General features: G+C 34.1%; 1 pseudogene; it reads left to right on the top strand.

Annotated features, from left to right (window-relative positions):
• The first annotated feature begins 1,030 nt into the window (after positions 1-1,030).
• On the top strand, positions 1,031-16,052 carry LOC117928381 (annotated as a pseudogene).
• The last annotated feature ends 702 nt before the right edge of the window (positions 16,053-16,754 follow it).

Below are 16,754 nucleotides of genomic sequence, written 5' to 3'. Positions count from 1 at the left end.
GAGAGAGAGACACAGACACACATAGAGAACAAAGAAGAAGCAACATAGGAAAAAGAGAATGCCTCAACAATAGTTCCCAGGTAATCTATGAATGCTGGAATCTTGGCTTCTATAAAGTCCGTATATATCTATAGTCCAAAAAGAAAGAGAGAATGGGAAGAGAAGAAGGGATAGGGTAGGATTTTAAAAGCTTAGATCCAATACATAATGAAAAAGCTAAAGAGGAGTAATGGCACAATGTTTTGAGCAAACCAAATGAACATGGTGAATCTATGAATATATAAGAGAAGTCATGAATGTTCTCAAATAAGCTACAAATCCAAATACATAAACAACAACTACTAAAATTAAATGAATTAAAAAATAATTCGAATATATGACAACAATATATATATATATATATGACAACAATAAGCCAAAATGAATAAAAAGCCCAACAATTTAGAACAAAAGTATTGAACAAATTAATTGGGTTTTCACTAGGAAACACCTTACAAATTAAAACTAAACAATTGAACAGGTAAACCAAATTGTTTAACAATAAGCTATATGTTGGAAGAATAAATTAGATTATCTATATTTACTGTAGTTGTAACTCTCAACATAGCTTGCAATCACAACTCAAAGATGACATTAAATTAAAAAATTGGGTTGACTTGGACCCACTTAACCTATGTCTTAAATAGGTCGTGTTTCATCATGTATACTTTGGGTTGTTTTTAATACAATCACTTTTACCTGTCCCAAAAAAAAAATGTCATGTTTGGAATGGGATTTCACTATGTTTGTGTTTTGTTTAATTATGGTGTCATGTTAGAAAGGATTGCAACTTGTCTATTTTTAAAGTATTAAAAAAAATGAGAACTTTTATCAATAATTTATATTATTCTGGTTTTTATTTTTCTATAATCATTTAGAAAAACAAGTTAGATTGTAATTTTTGTAATTTTAAAAAGGTTAAGTGGATCATAGAGATGCCATATTAATGCTTAACTTAGTGAGTTATGCAAGTCAAAGTGAATACAACTTAATGGTTAATGTGACTAAACTGTATCCAAAGTTTGATTGCAGTGTTTTTTATGCTTTTGGTAGGGTTTATAGTGGTGAAATCCAAATAGGGCAGACTTTACATGTACTGGGATAAGGCTATTATACAGAATACGAAGAGGATATGACAATGAATGAAGTTAGAAAATTATGGGTTTATCAATCTCGTTACAGAATACCCATAAGCAAGACTCCTCCTAGTTCTTGGGTTCTCATTCAAGGTGTGGATGCTTCAATTATGAAAACTGCCACACTTTGTAATTTGGATTATGATGAGGATGTATACATATGCCTATTCAGTTTAATACTTTTCCAGTAGTTAAAACAACTATTAAGGCTTTAAATCCAAGTGAGTTGCCCAAAATGGTAGAGGGACTTAGGAAGATCAGTCAGAGTTATCCTTTAGCAATTACTAAAGTTGAGGAGTCTGAAGACACTATTTTAGGTAATGGGGAGTTATATTTGGATTCTATCATGAAGGACCTTAGAGAGCTATATTCTGAAGTTGAAGTCAAGGTATCTATTTCAGATTGATCTCTTATTTAATTTATGGCTGATCTTAACTTTCATGTGAGTACCATTTTTGCCTTTTAAATGGAGGGATGTGTCTTTTGTTGATAAGTGATTCATCCCTCATGGCAGTCGTGCCATTTGATTCTGGCTCAGACGGGTGTTATCAACAAAATTTATAAAACCTAAATCACCTTACACTAGGGTAGCATATCTAACATAGTATAGTGGCTCTAGGATCATCCACAGGGATGGGTTTTCATCATACAGTTGACTTTAGTGAAGGAAATAAAATGGTGTTTTTCCTTATGAAAATTAGTTTTTAAGGAAAATGGAATTGTGGTTGCAAAGATTGATTTTAAGTTAAGCAAAAATAATAAGTGAAGTTAACTACAAAGAAAAAGGTCTCTTGGAGCTTTAGGTCACTAGGATCGGGTTCCTTAGGCAAAAGGGGAGATTCCAGATCTTCTCCTCCTCATTGAGGACAATAACATAAAGGATGGTTATTTCTGGAACTGGTTTTTTTTATTTAGCAATTAAGATTTGATACAAAGGGTTCATGAAAAATGGTAATTGCTTCCCATTAATGGCTTCAAATACTAAAAACCCTCACCTTGAACCACCTTCCAATGGCTCGTAAATGATAACTAATAAACATCCATGGATCTAGCAATAAGCATCCATAGAATCCAAAAAGCTTACCAAGTATTAGCCATTCAAGGTGATTCTCACCTTAAACCACCTTCCAATGGCTCGTAAATGATAACTAATGGACACCCATGGATCTAGCAATAAGCATCCATAGAATCTGAAAAGCTTACCAAGTATTGGCCATTCAAGGTGATTTTAAGGGATTTAAAGCTAAACCTTGAAATAAAAACCATTAATGGTTAACAACTACTTTCATTTAAAGCAAGGACAACTCCCACCTTTGCATTCGGGTCCTTTACCTAGCTTCCATCACTCCAAGAAACGTAAAACCTATCCACTCATCCCTTGAGAAATCATCCTAAGAGGTTGTTTGGCTAGAAAGAAAAGTGAAAACAAAATGAGAAGGAAAGACAAAGCACAAGCTTTGTGTATTTTTTTTACTATCGGAATTACAAGTGTTCAATGATTTTTTATCCATCTGTGTGTCTCTCTTTGTCTACAAAAGATGTTACCAAAAAATATAAAAAGATATAAAAGAAAATATATAGGTTGATTACAAGGAGAAAATAGGAAATTACACAAAATATCTGGAGATAAAAATCTAACGGAGTTGGTGCACAGGAAGATTTCGCATACCATGCGAAATTCTTTGGTTGCCTCTTGTGGTTTCGCATGGTGTGCGAAATTGTCTTTCACTTAGTCTTGCAGCTGCTCCTCCTCTAAATTTTTGCATAGCCATGCAAAAATGCTGGTTGTTGGATTTCTTCCTCTGGTTTTCTTCCTTGCATCTCTGATTGGCTTGGCAACTTATTGCCAAGCTTGGCAAAGGGCTATAAAGTGCTCCAAAGCTCGGATTCTTCATGTATTTGAGCTTCAACTTGCATTGCCATGGATTTCACAAAATTCTCCCTCATTCTTGGCTTGTTTCAATGATCAAATAGCTACCAAAAACACCAAAACTTGCCAAAATTTGATTAGTATCCCTTGCTAGGTTCCTTAATGTGCCAATTGAGTTAAAAGGTATTAACCACTACTCAAAAGTGTTTAAAACAGTTGGTTTCAAGCTATAAAAGAGTACTTTTTGAGTAGTAATCAATGAGCATGCTTTTGCTTCTTGTGTTTTACTTAAATTATAGGTGGCAGATCATGTTGAATCATTTTGTGAAATTGTGGTGGAGTCTTCATGAATGAAATGTTTTGCTGAAACACCTAACAAGAAGAATAAAATAACCATGGTAGGGAAGTCATCTAATGCCTTTTTTTCCCTTTCCCTTGATGCTGCAACTATCAAGAATCATATATGATTCAATTTTATGTAGTATATTAACTATTTAAACAACCTTTTTATGTTTTTTCTTTGCTAGATTGCAAGGCATTGGAGAAAGGACTTACAGAGGATATTCAGAATGGTGTTGTAAGCATTGATTGGCATTGAAAGAAACTTGGTGACTTTTTACAAACAAAATATGACTGGGATTTGCTTGCTGCAAGGTCCATATGGCCATTTGGGCCAGATAAGCAGGTAATGTACTTGGCAAAAGTTTCAACTTCTAACAATGATACAACCCGACTGCTATTTAATCAATATCTTTTTAAAAAAAAAATTAACTTCAGCTTGCTATCCCATTCGCTTCCTTTGATATATTCCTAACTTCTTGCAAATCTTTTTCCAATCTAGCTCTTATATGTATGATTGCCATGTTTATGTCTAACCAATGAGCTACTTGCAGGGGCCTAACATTTTGTTAGATGATACTCTCTCTAGTGAAGTTGATAAGAACTTACAAAATGCTCTCAAAGATTCCATTGTTCAAGGGTAAACTATGTTGTCATTAGTTTCTTTTGTCATTTATTATTGTTTTTGCCTTTTATTAAGGGTGTGTGTTGTTCTAGATAGATTTCAATGGGGTGCCTAAGAAGGACCCTTGTGTGATGAGCCCATCTGAAATGTTAAGTTCAAAATAGTCGATGGAAGGATTACACCTAAGCCCTTGCATCATGGAACTGGTCAGATCATTCCTACAGTTTAGCGGGTGGCCTACTCTGCATTCCTTATGGCAACTCCATGACTTATGGAACCTGTATACTATGTAGAGGTAAATACTTTGCTATATTAAGCTATTGAAGGAAGAATGCAGGCTAATGACCCTTCTTTCCACTAATCATTCAAGGAAAAAAAAAACTACAAATGGACTGTGCCTGGGCATGGGAATTGAACAAATTAACTATCTTTTGAGCAACCCCAACCTCTAAGACCATTCATAGTTGCCTCAAAAATTTTAGAAAATTTGTTAATTAGGCTTCATTTTATAAGTGAAATTTTTGGATATTGCTAAACTAGAACGTGCAATTATCAAGTTCATAGAAACTGCTCATAAAAGTTAAGAAAGAAGTCTTTCTTCCTTGAAGGTGTATTTGAATATAGAATCATAAGGATCATAGATGCAGATAGTAAAAAAGTTGATATTTAATCATTCCAAAAAAGAATATTTAGTTTCAATTTGTTATTAGACTAGTTTCTCTTCTGATGCTCATGATAAACTCAGGCAGTCTAAAACCAAAACTTCTAAATGTGGAAACAAAACTCTTAATAGGGAATGAAATATATTGCCCGCTTCAATAACATCAGCTTTCAACCAAGGAAATTAGATAAGGTTTAGACACACATGGTTGGCAAGTTACGTATTGTGGAAAGTTTGGACTAATAGTTTCTCCTTGCAGCCCCTCAATTATACAACACTATAATGTTTAAGTTCTAAAACCAATGATTTAGCAAATACTTTTTCTTAACCACCTACCATAGTAATATTGTTGAGTGATGCAGACAAGCTTAATCATAGAGTGCACAAGAACAAATGTTTCTGCAAGCATGATAAATGGACCATAACTATCTTAAATGGTTCTTTTCAACAACTACTGTTGGCATCAGAGTAATTGGCAGGCATTTTAATTTGAGAGTGATTACAAAATTGTAAAAAACATGGGAGCAAACTTCAATTCAATTCAACTAGCCTCTTTATCTCTAGCATCATATTAAAATACATAAATAAATAAATGCCCATGGAACAAAATTTCAAATAGAGTCCTATAGTGAATAACCAAATGTAGCCTTATAGCATTTGAGGTGCAACAAACAAGTCTTTTTCTTTTTCCTAAAAATTCAATGACATGTCACAAGATATACACAACATCTCCAGCAAGCACACATCATATAGAATATAAATATATAAATAAACACACACACATATGAAAAGTTATGGATGAAAGTTATGTATATACCTTATTAATAAGATGTTTTTTAGAAATTTGTAGTGAATCAGCCTCCTCTTTGGATTTACTGGCCTTGATTTTGCTTTTTACCACCTCCAACTACAAATTCATATGATAATATTAGTACATTTTTCTTTTTCAAGAAAAAAAATTGCAATCTCAAGAAATCTTTAGCCTATGGTGCAAATACTAATCAAATTCTACCAATACAAAGTGATGATAAAAAGAAGATAATACAACAACCAAGATGATAGTATCGCACTTTTAAGCATTCGTTGTATGACCCATGTGTAATTCAGAGCATTGTTTTGGCACTTTTTGTTTGTAATATAGTCACTTTACTCATAAAAAAAATAAAAATAAAAATAAAAACAAAAACAAAAACAAAAACGACACCCATGCATATCACTTTGTAGATTAGTACTTTCTCCGAAGTCTGCCAACCTCAATCAATGTTCTGTTACAATCTTCAACTTACAGATTATGGTAATGAACTAAAACAGTGATTATAGCTATATCAGAAGCCTCCTCACTGCATTTTGCAAGGAACTTGAGGACATGGAAAATTTTAAAGTTGGCAAAATAATTAAATGAATAAATTTTGATGATGATTGTGGTTTTTCTTTTCCATTATTCCTGTTTCCCCAACTCAGGAGTAATTCTCAAACACATTTTCAGGTAGAAGGATATTTTAGGAGGCTTTCTACTGAAAAATCTTATGCATGTTTTAGGTTTTTTTCCACTAAAAAATAAAATAGCCATTCTAATTACTAAGGAAAATTGACTCAAGTCTTAACAAAGTTTAGTTGGGCTCAATTTTCACTACTACAAAAATAGAAAATTATGACGCTTTAATCTTTGGCGCTTTCATAAAGTATCATTATATTTGGATATACAATGGCGTTTTTTCAAAATGGTCATTTTTTATATTAGTTTTTTTATTTCATGGCGCTTATTTAAAGTATCATTGCTTGTTGTGGCACTTATAAGAATAACTGGTTATTCTATGACACTTTATAGCAGTGTCATAGTTGTGATATTTCATGGCGCTTATATTAGGTGACATTAAATAATAGTATATATATATATATATATATATATGTTCTAAATATATATTAATTAAATGCTTTTTCCTTTCTACGAGTACCCGCCAGACATTCCCTCCACAATTTCAGAACTGAAGAAACCCCGAAACCCTATAGCTCTCACTAAGTCCACCACTAAAATGCCCTAATCCATTCCCCTTGCAAAGTCATTTGACTCCACATCAATTGCCAAAATCCATTCCTCTTGCAAAGTCCACCACTAAAATGCCCTAATCCGTTGGAATGGCCATGTCTAACTTCCATGCATGGGAGGTTACCGTTGTCAAAATCTACTACAGAGCATCATAGTTACAGGTAAATCTCTTTCTCAAGTAATGTTGTTTTCCTCAAACTTGAATAGATTAGTACAAATGAAGACAAATGGAAGGGTTTTCATTGTTCCAAAAATCTAATATTATTGTTTCATAGATGGGGAAATTATTTTGGGAGGAGAAAATCAGGGTAATGGTATCCTAAATAAATACAGTGCATTTTTTGTTCTTGTTGTTGTATGGTACGCTGCAAGTTGTAATAGGTATAGTTCCATCTTCTCCTTTTAGTTGTGGTGGGAAGTGCCGCCTTGTTTTTGCCTAGTGTAATGCCATGGAGATGTAGCAGCCAGCATGGTGATCGGGATAGAGGTTGAGGGTAATGTGGTGGGTGGCTCACGCACCAGCACAAGGACATGGGAAAGGAGGTGTAGCCTCTGCCGCCTATAGGTATGGACGTTTCGTGTTCGTACACCAAGGAGAAGATAGGTTCGGCTGCAGCAGTTGAGAAAGCTACAGAATGGGGGATTTTTAAATGGTATTGAGAGGGAAACAACTGGCAAAGGCATGACGTGTTTTAAAATTTTCTTTGGTGGGCTTGGGTTTGAATTTTAGTTGTTGGGCAATCAAGGATTGGGGGAGGCACCAAGTCCAAAAGATATGGGCTTGGCTCGGTTGAAATCAAGATGCAGACTTTCCATAGCAAGTTTTCTCAAAAATAAAATCCATTTAAAGAAAAAACTTCTACAGAATGTAAATAATAATAATAATTTAAATTTTACTTTAGGGGATAGGAATTTGGACCTTGGATGTGGCTGGATTTGTGCCCATCCGAAGGCCTTGTTTGGTCCATCTCATCCCTCCTACAAAGTCATGAATGATGACTGATGACTGGAGAGGCAAGACTCCTACAATCTGGATGTATTGATACAGTATTGCCTGGGAGGGAGAGGTTGATGTCGGCGTCGTGTTGGGTGGTATTGAAGGAGTTGGAGGAGATGAGGACTGAGGCGTTGTAGCCTTCGACCATGCAGTCATGGAAGAAGAGGCGGAGAGTGGCAGTAGCTATGGTGGGGTCGTTGATTTCCTTGGTGCTTATGATCTCCCGCATGATGGGTTTGAACAGAGGGCATGTTTTGTACTAGTAAGCGGCGCTGAGCTTGGATTGTGTGTGGGAAGGAAATGACAATGCTAGTGCTATAAAGAGGAGAGACATTGCCATGGGTTGAGAGAGAAGGGAGGCATAGAGAAATCCCATTTTCATTGTGGGAATTGGTGGGTGTGGAAAACTTCGTTTGCAACACGAGTCAAAAACTGTGGCAAAAGTCGTGGGTGATAACACTGCTACTCTTCCCATTAGCGTCTTCTTGCTGATTCCACAGTTCTTCTTGGTGGGTTCTGGAGAAGCCTTCATATACACTAGTCAGCTCGATTTCGTCATTACCCAATCACCCAAAGGGATGAAAACTATGAGCACTGGCCTCTTCCTCTCAACTCTCTCGCTAGGTTTCATTGTTAGTAGCTTCTTGGTATCGGTAGTGAAGAGGATGACAGGGAGCAGAGATGGCCAAGGATGGTTAGCAGACAACATCAACTACGGAAGACTTGATTGTTGAAAGAGTGCCATGGCATGATTTCAAAGGCAATTTATAATTTGTTTCTGATGAGAATGGCCCCAGTTTTCCATGTAAACCCTGGTTTGGTAGGTGAAGGTCTTAGTACGGTTGAATCTTTTTTCGAAGACACACAGTGTCGTGGAAAGTTTCAAAGAAAGCTAGGGTTGTGTCTTTGAAAGGCTCTCACATATTTTAATCAGGAATATTCTATGCCTCCGCATCTTTGAAAGGCTGTCAACCCCTTTATTTTATTTATTTTTTGTACCACAATCTATATAATATTGACCATCCACTCTCCAAAGTACCTAGAAAGCCTAAACCCTACCATTTATATTTTAAATTTCCCACTATTCTTAGAAAGTCCACACTTTTATGATAACCTTTGTTATTATACATGCTCCTCTAAAAATAAATCAAAATCAACCTTACCAATGGTAGATTTCTTCGGTTTTTATAAAATTAAGGTATACTTTGTGAGAGTGTCAATGTGTCATTCCAATTTCCAACAACGTAGAATCCGCTCTCTCATCAAAATATCTAAAATAAGTTATTGTTTGTGGAATTTTATTTATTTACTGGGCTTCAACATGAGGGGGTCCCCCCACCAATCTTATTCTTAAATTGTTTTTTTCCTCCAACATTTTACTCCTCAAGGTCAATAGTGTCGTGCAGAAGCTCCAGAAACATCCAATCAGGGTTCGCCATGTCAGCAAATATTCACATGCCCACACAATCCAATCTTAAATCTCTCTGCAGCCGTGGGCCCCCGTGCTTCACTATAATATTCTACCTTCTGTCCAATAGAGTAGCTGGCCTCCACTAATCCCATGCATCCGCATCCACGTCGTGAAAAAGGCGTTCTATAGCTGGCATCGCCATAATCCGCGTCTTTAAGTCCTTGCCTCCTAGCACTCTTGTCGGACCTCCATCTGTCATCTCCACCACTGTTCTTCCTCCCTTCTTAACTCAGGTATCAACTTTGTCATCTCCTATTCTCCTCAAATAAATTCCTTCACCCTATTATTTTCTTCTTCTTATTTCTCTACACCATCATATCCTTCTGTTCTTCCTTCTTCTTTGTCACATTCTTATCAGTTTTCTATTTCGAATTCACTGCCTTCTTCCACTCTACTTGCTGCACCGAATATTACCAATCAAACTTGATTCCACCAACTATCTTCTCTGGAAAGATAAATTCCTTCCTGTTTTAATTAGCAACGACCTCTTAGGATACGTTGATGGCACTTTTCCTTGTCCTCCTCAATATACCTGTGATGCCGAAGGTGTAAAATCTGCAAGTTGGGATTGAAAGTTCAAGGAAGCTGCCCTTCTTTCTTTACTTAATAAAATGTACCTTGTTGAAATCAAAACCCTTATGATTATATATATATATATATATATATATATATATATATATATATATATATATATTAAAAGTTTTTATATACACAAAATATTAAAATAATCCTTTAAACAACGAATTAATTATAATTATTTATATGTAAATAAATTTTTTATTTAATTAAATTGTAAAAAGTTTTTAATATCATTAATATATTAATTAAATATATCATAATTTTAATATTAAATATATTTTAAAATTAAATATCACAATATTATTATTGAATAAGATTTTATATAATTTAATAATTATAATATATATATATATATATATATATATATATATATATATATATTATTTTTTTTAATAAAATAATTTTATAATATTTATTACACTTTCAATTTTATTTATAAGAGTTTTATTGGACCCTGTAATGTTGAGGCTAAGTACAAGGGAAATTTTAGAAGGTTTCAAGGAATGATCCAAACAAAGAAAAATTAAAAACTTGAATGGGCTTCTTCTATATGCTTCTTTCATAAAAGTAGAGGGGCAAGTAAGAGAAACACACATGGTCAAAGTAAAGAGGACTAAGTAGGTGGTCAAGGGGCAAAATAGGTAATGAAGGTAGCAAAAAGGTTCGAGATTAATGTTGACTCAAGAAATTTCATTAGTATGGGTGACAACTTACTAGGAACTTCTAATTATAGACTTGAAGAGTCTATGGACTTCTTCAAATTTCATATTATCGGGTGCCATTATATTTAGTCAAATCTTGAGGGGAAATGAATTAAATTAACCCTTTAAAAATATTACTCAAAATATGGTAATGGAATATTTCAAAACTTGTATCATTTGTGTGGATTGAAATAGAATATTGCTTTTAAAATGCAATTTCTAACTTTCTATTTTAAAAACAAAAAATAGTAAAATATTTTGTACAAGAGTTGTTACTATTTTCTATTTTCAAAACAAAAAATAAGAAGTGAAAAAAAAATGAATATTAGCCTACTTTTAAAATTTACACTAATTACTTTTTAGAGAAAAAAAATAACTTTAATGTAGTGTAACCATATATACTTTGTATACATAAGGAATCAAAACTAAGGCATAGGATCATAGGTATTATTATTAGATGGTGCAACTTGTTGGAAAAATCAAATGGTGGAATTGCTGGATGCTGAAGACCTAGCCTATAACTTCTCTTTCACAATATGATACAACCTAACCAAGATGATTACGGATTGTTAAGCCACCTTAATTTAGACCAGACTTTTCTATCTCATTCGTTTAAGTTCTACCCATCTTGCAGTCATCTTTCTTGCCCTAAGGACTTGACCCGGGTCAGATAGTGTGGTTCACAGTTCACCCACCATTAGGTCATCACCAAAAGTCATAATCTCAAATGAAAAGGGGCACAAGGAATAATCTTCTTACCTTTCTCATCATGCATATATTTTATTTTATATGAGTATTAATTACCATTTAAAAATAATAATGACTAAAATAGTTTGATTTTAATAATTTTATAAATTTTTAAAAATATCTAACCATTGTTGCACATGTGAAAATCTTTTTTTTCTTACTTATATGTTTTTTCTTCTTAGTTTATTTCTTATTTTAATTTATTTTGTATTTATTTGTTAATATCTACTAATGGATTTATTTTATATCTTTATTTATTATTTGTTTTGCATATACATATTTTAAGAGACAGTGACTTACATTGGACTACAAGAGGTGTGTGATGCAAGACTCGAGACAAAGACAGAGTGAGGAAGGTACACTATTTTTCCTTATACAAACCAACATATTTTAATTATAATACCATTTTTACTTTGGGTGGTTAGAAGAATATAATGGAAGCGTTATTTTAAATTTTGTTTAAATCTTATTGAGTACCTGAATTGTACAAGTTATTCCCCAGCTTAGTTTGATACCAAGGCCCAAATTTTGACCCAAGGCTATGACATAGACTGGTGTGACTTGATTCGCAAATCATTGGTCATACGTATGCTTTCTTATAATAATCTTGTTTAATGATGAAATATAGCAATAATTATGGAACAAATTTAGGTGTTTTATAATTATTAGATTATTCAATAAGTAATTGTGTTTTAATTTTAATCAAACATGCATGCATGAAACCTTAGAGTTCCCATTCAACTATCATTGTAAGATAAAAGTTTCTCTTATTACATACTAAAGACATTTAAGTTGTCAAAGGTGAAAAAGGTTTTATCTAAGCCACTTTCAAGTTGACAACTTTTAAATTGTCTAGAATGTGATAAAGATATTTTTTTTGCAATGATGTTTGAATTGTCCGATTGGACAGTGTAGGAAAACATAATATCTATGAAGTTAATTGCTTGTGCTTAATTCACTTTTTAGAAATTTTGGTAGTATTTCCTCTTATTCTCTGGGTGCATATTTGAACAAGGTCACATATTATACCTTGTTCATTTTGTGTTCTTGGAGAACTATGGGGAAATGCTGCCAAAATTTCTTTAAAATGAAATTGAGTATATTGGCAATTAACACATAGGGATTATGTATTCCTACATGGGATAGGAACAACTACCTGATTTTGGATGATGGACATGTTAAAAGGCATAAAAACATGCATCAAAAGGTTCTATTGTCATATTGTTAATCCTTTTTTTTTATTGAGGATGAGGTTCAAATTTTTTATTGCACTTGAATCCTAATTGTTTGTCCATAGAAAGTTTAAAAGAAATTTTGGATGTCACAAATGAGAAACTAAAAGTTTTGAGTGTTTTCTAAAGGTAACTTTTCTAAGTCTTTTCCATTTCCATTGTTTGCTTATGTTTGCTATATAGGAATTGAGTTCAACTATTATAGGCAAATGAATCGTTCATGAATGTCAAAAGATAGAAGATCAAAAGACTATGAGGATGGGGTTGAAAATTTTATTTCATTTGCAGTTCAAAATTCTGCAAATCAAAACTCCATCAAATGCCCATGTCTACAGTGTGGAAATTTGATCTTCAATACTCCTCAAAAGATTAGAGAACACCTATTCTTTTATGGAATTGACCAAAGTTACCATACTTGGTTTTGGCATGGGGAGGCAGCTCTAAGTAGTGGACCCCCAACTACAAGGGTTGAATGTTTTGATAGAATTCATATTGGTAATGTGGATCATACAGTAGAAATGGTTGAAGCTGCACAAGATGATTGTAAGGCTAATCCAAAATTATTTGAAAGGTTGCTTGAAGATGCTGAAAAACCTTTGTATCCCGATTGCAAAAACTTCACCAAATTATCTGCTTTAGTTAAATTATACAATCTGAAAGGAAGATATGGGTGGTCTGATAAAAGCTTCTCCGAGCTATTAAGCTTACTTGGTGATATGTTGCCTGTAAACAATGAGTTGCCATTGTCTATGTATGAAGCAAAAAAAACATTGAATGCATTGGGAATGGATTATGAAAAAATACATGCATGTCCCAATGATTGCATACTTTTTAGGAATGAGTTAAAAGATGCATCTTCATGTCCTACATGTGGAGCTTCAAGGTGGAAGGTGAATAGAAGAGGAAGCAAAAAGAATAAAGGAGTTCCTGCTAAAGTGATGTGGTATTTTCCACCTATCCCACGATTTAAAAGAATGTTTCAGTCCTCAAAAATTGCAAAAAACCTCATATGGCATGCAGAAGGTGGAGAATTTGATGGAAAAATGCGTCATCCATCCAACTCGCCATCATGGAAGGTAATTGACCATAGATGACCTGATTTTGCTGCAGAACCTAGAAACCTTAGACTTGCCATTTTAGCAGATGGCATAAATCCCCATAGTTCTTTGAGCAGCAAGTATAGTTGTTGGCCAATTGTCATGATCACTTATAACCTTCCACCGTGGTTGTGCATGAAGAGAAAATTTATGATGTTATCTTTGTTAATATCGGGTCCACAACAACTTAGAAATGACATAGATATCTATTTAGCACCATTGATTTAGGACCTTAAAACCTTGTGGGAGATAGGGGTAGAAGCTTATGATGCATATCAAAGAGAGGTCTTTACATTAAGGGCTGTTCTATTATGGACAATAAATGACTTTCCTGCATATGGAAACTTATCTGGTTGCACAGTCAAAGGATATTTTGCTTGTCCAATATGTGGACCGGAAACCTATTCACATAGGTTGAAGCATGGGAGAAAGAACTCATTTACAGGCCACAGACGTTTTCTTCCATGCAATCATCACTTTTAGAAAACATAGAAAGGCATTCAATGGTGAGCAGGAGTTTCGATCACCTCCACAACCATTAAGTGGAGAGGAAATACTATTGAAAATGAATGCCATTTGTAATTCATGGGGGAAAAAAAGGGGAAGAAATGAAAAATCCAATGTGACTTATACCAATTGTTGGAAGAAAAAGTCTATATTCTTTGAACTTGAGTATTGGAGATATTTGCATGTTCGTCATAATTTGGATGTAATGCACATTGAGAAAAATGTTTGTGAAAGCATCATTGGTACATTACTTAACATCCCAGGAAAGACAAAAGATGGACTCAATTCTCGTCTAGACCTTATGGACATGGGCTTAAGGTGTGAACTGGCACCAAGGTTTGAATCGATCGAACTTACCTTCCGCCTACATGTTATACATTGTCTAGAAAGAAGAAGAAAGTATTTTGTCAAACTTTAGCTGAGTTAAAGGTTCCTGAAGGGTATTGCTCAAACTTTAGAAATCTTGTGTCAATGGAAGATTTGAAGCTTTATGGCCTAAAGTCCCATGATTATCATACACTGATGCAACAATTGTTACCAGTGGCATTGCGATCACTTTTGCCAAAGCATGTACGACATGCTATTGCTAGATTGAGCCTTTTTTTCAATGCTTTATGTAAGAAGGTGGTTGATGTGTCTACATTGGATAAGTTACAAAATGAACTTGTTATGACATTGTGCTTGCTTGAAAAGTACTTTCCGCCATCCTTCTTTGATATCATGACATTTAACGGTTCATCTTGTTAGAGAGGTGAGACGTTGTGGACCGGTTTATTTTAGATGGATGTACCCATTTGAAAGGTTCATGAAAGTATTAAAGGGTTATGTGCGAAACCGTAACCACCCTGAAGGTTGCATTGTTGAATGCTACATTGCAGAGGAAGCTATTGAATTTTGTACAGAGTACTTATCAAATGTGGATGCAATTGGAGTTCCTAGTAGCACTAATGTTGACCATAAAGTTGGGGCGCCTATTCCTGGAGGTCATATCACCGAATTTGATTGTAATTTGTTGTTGCAAGCACATCATTATGTGTTGGAAAATACAACTATCATCCAACCTTATATCGAGTAAGGGTCAACTATTTTGATTTTATGTGTAGATTACTTAAACTAATTTTGGAAACTTATTGTTACTTTCTTATACATATCTTATAGAGAACACATGAAATGGTTGAAATTGAACAATCCTCGTCAATCTAAGAGACAAAAGTGGCTACAAGAAGAACACATGCGAACATTCACTCATTGGTTGCGAAAAAAGGTATTGAATTTATTCTAAAAATTGCACCATTCTTAGCACTAATCATAAAAAATATTAATAACTATGGTCCATTCAAACAGGTAGAAGTTGCCATTGCTGACAAAGAACCTATATCTGAAACCTTAAGATGGATGGCACATGGTCCTACCCACTACGTGGCCAAGTATCATGGCTATGTTATAAATGGGTGTCAGTACAATACAAAAGACTGTGATGAGTTACGAGTTACCCAGAATAGTGGAGTTAGCATTGTAGCAACAACAATGCAAATTTCTAGTGCCAAGGATAAGAATCCAGTATTTGGTGAGCTATGTTTCTATGGTATTATTACTGAGATATGGGATCTTGATTATACCATGTTTAGGATTCCAGTTTTCAAATGCAATTGGGTTGATAATAAGAGCGGCATCAAAGTTGATGAGTTTGGGCTGACATTAGTTGACTTCACTAAGATGGCTCATAAATCAGATCCATTTATTTTAACCTCCCAAGCCAAGCAAGTATCCTATGTACAAGACCAACTTGATCCAAGATGGTCAGTGGTTTTGTCAACTCCTGAAAGGGACTTCTCATTTTCAGCAAAGGATTCTGATGACTTCATGGATAATTCTATTGAACACCATCCTCTCATTACCACCTTGGCACAAGTTGAATCATTTGATACAATGGATGACTCTGATGTCATTTGCATTCGAGGAGACTGTGAGGGATTCTGGATTGATAACAAATCTTCTATGTAACTAAATTTATGACCTTGTTGTTTTGTTGTGAAGGTTGTAACTATCCCATTAACTTGTTAATATTGAAATTCTGCATTTCAGTAAATAGTTTATTTATTTTCTAAGTGGATTAAATCCATCATGTCTCTAAATTTATTGATTCCCTATTTCATGATTATTATTATACACATATCTCAGAGTGATCTAAAGGGTAATACAAGGATATCAATTTGTCTCAGCTCAAAGCTTATGATTTCTAGTTCCCTAAGAAAAAAGTTTGGTGAGGATTTTCTAGTAAGTTTTTATTATTATTATTTTTAAATATTTCATGACAACATGTGAATATTGTTATCTAGCATGTAAAATGTTCCTAGTATGTTCATGTTACTAATATGAGTTCATGTTATAAAAAATTCAATTTTACTTGCAATTAATGGGTATACTTATCATTTCTCATGGATGTGTTATAGGCATGGATTCAAAGGAAGAGAAAACCCCTTCACAAAAAAAATATAGAGGGACAACAAGGAAATCCATGATTATAAGGAATAGGAATAGAGGGATAAAGTTGGTCATAAAGTACAATGTTGATGGTATCTATGTAGGAGAATCTTTTGTGCACCTAACAAGCTACTTAGGTGTATTGGCACGTACGATGGTACCAATCAGATATAACACATGGCGAGATGTCCCTGAACAATTGAAGGATAAGTTGTGGGACTC

The sequence above is a fragment of the Vitis riparia genome, chromosome 13, assembly GCF_004353265.1.
Source record: "Vitis riparia cultivar Riparia Gloire de Montpellier isolate 1030 chromosome 13, EGFV_Vit.rip_1.0, whole genome shotgun sequence".
Lineage (NCBI taxonomy): Eukaryota > Viridiplantae > Streptophyta > Magnoliopsida > Vitales > Vitaceae > Vitis > Vitis riparia.
This window is presented reverse-complemented; position numbering and strand designations above follow the sequence as displayed.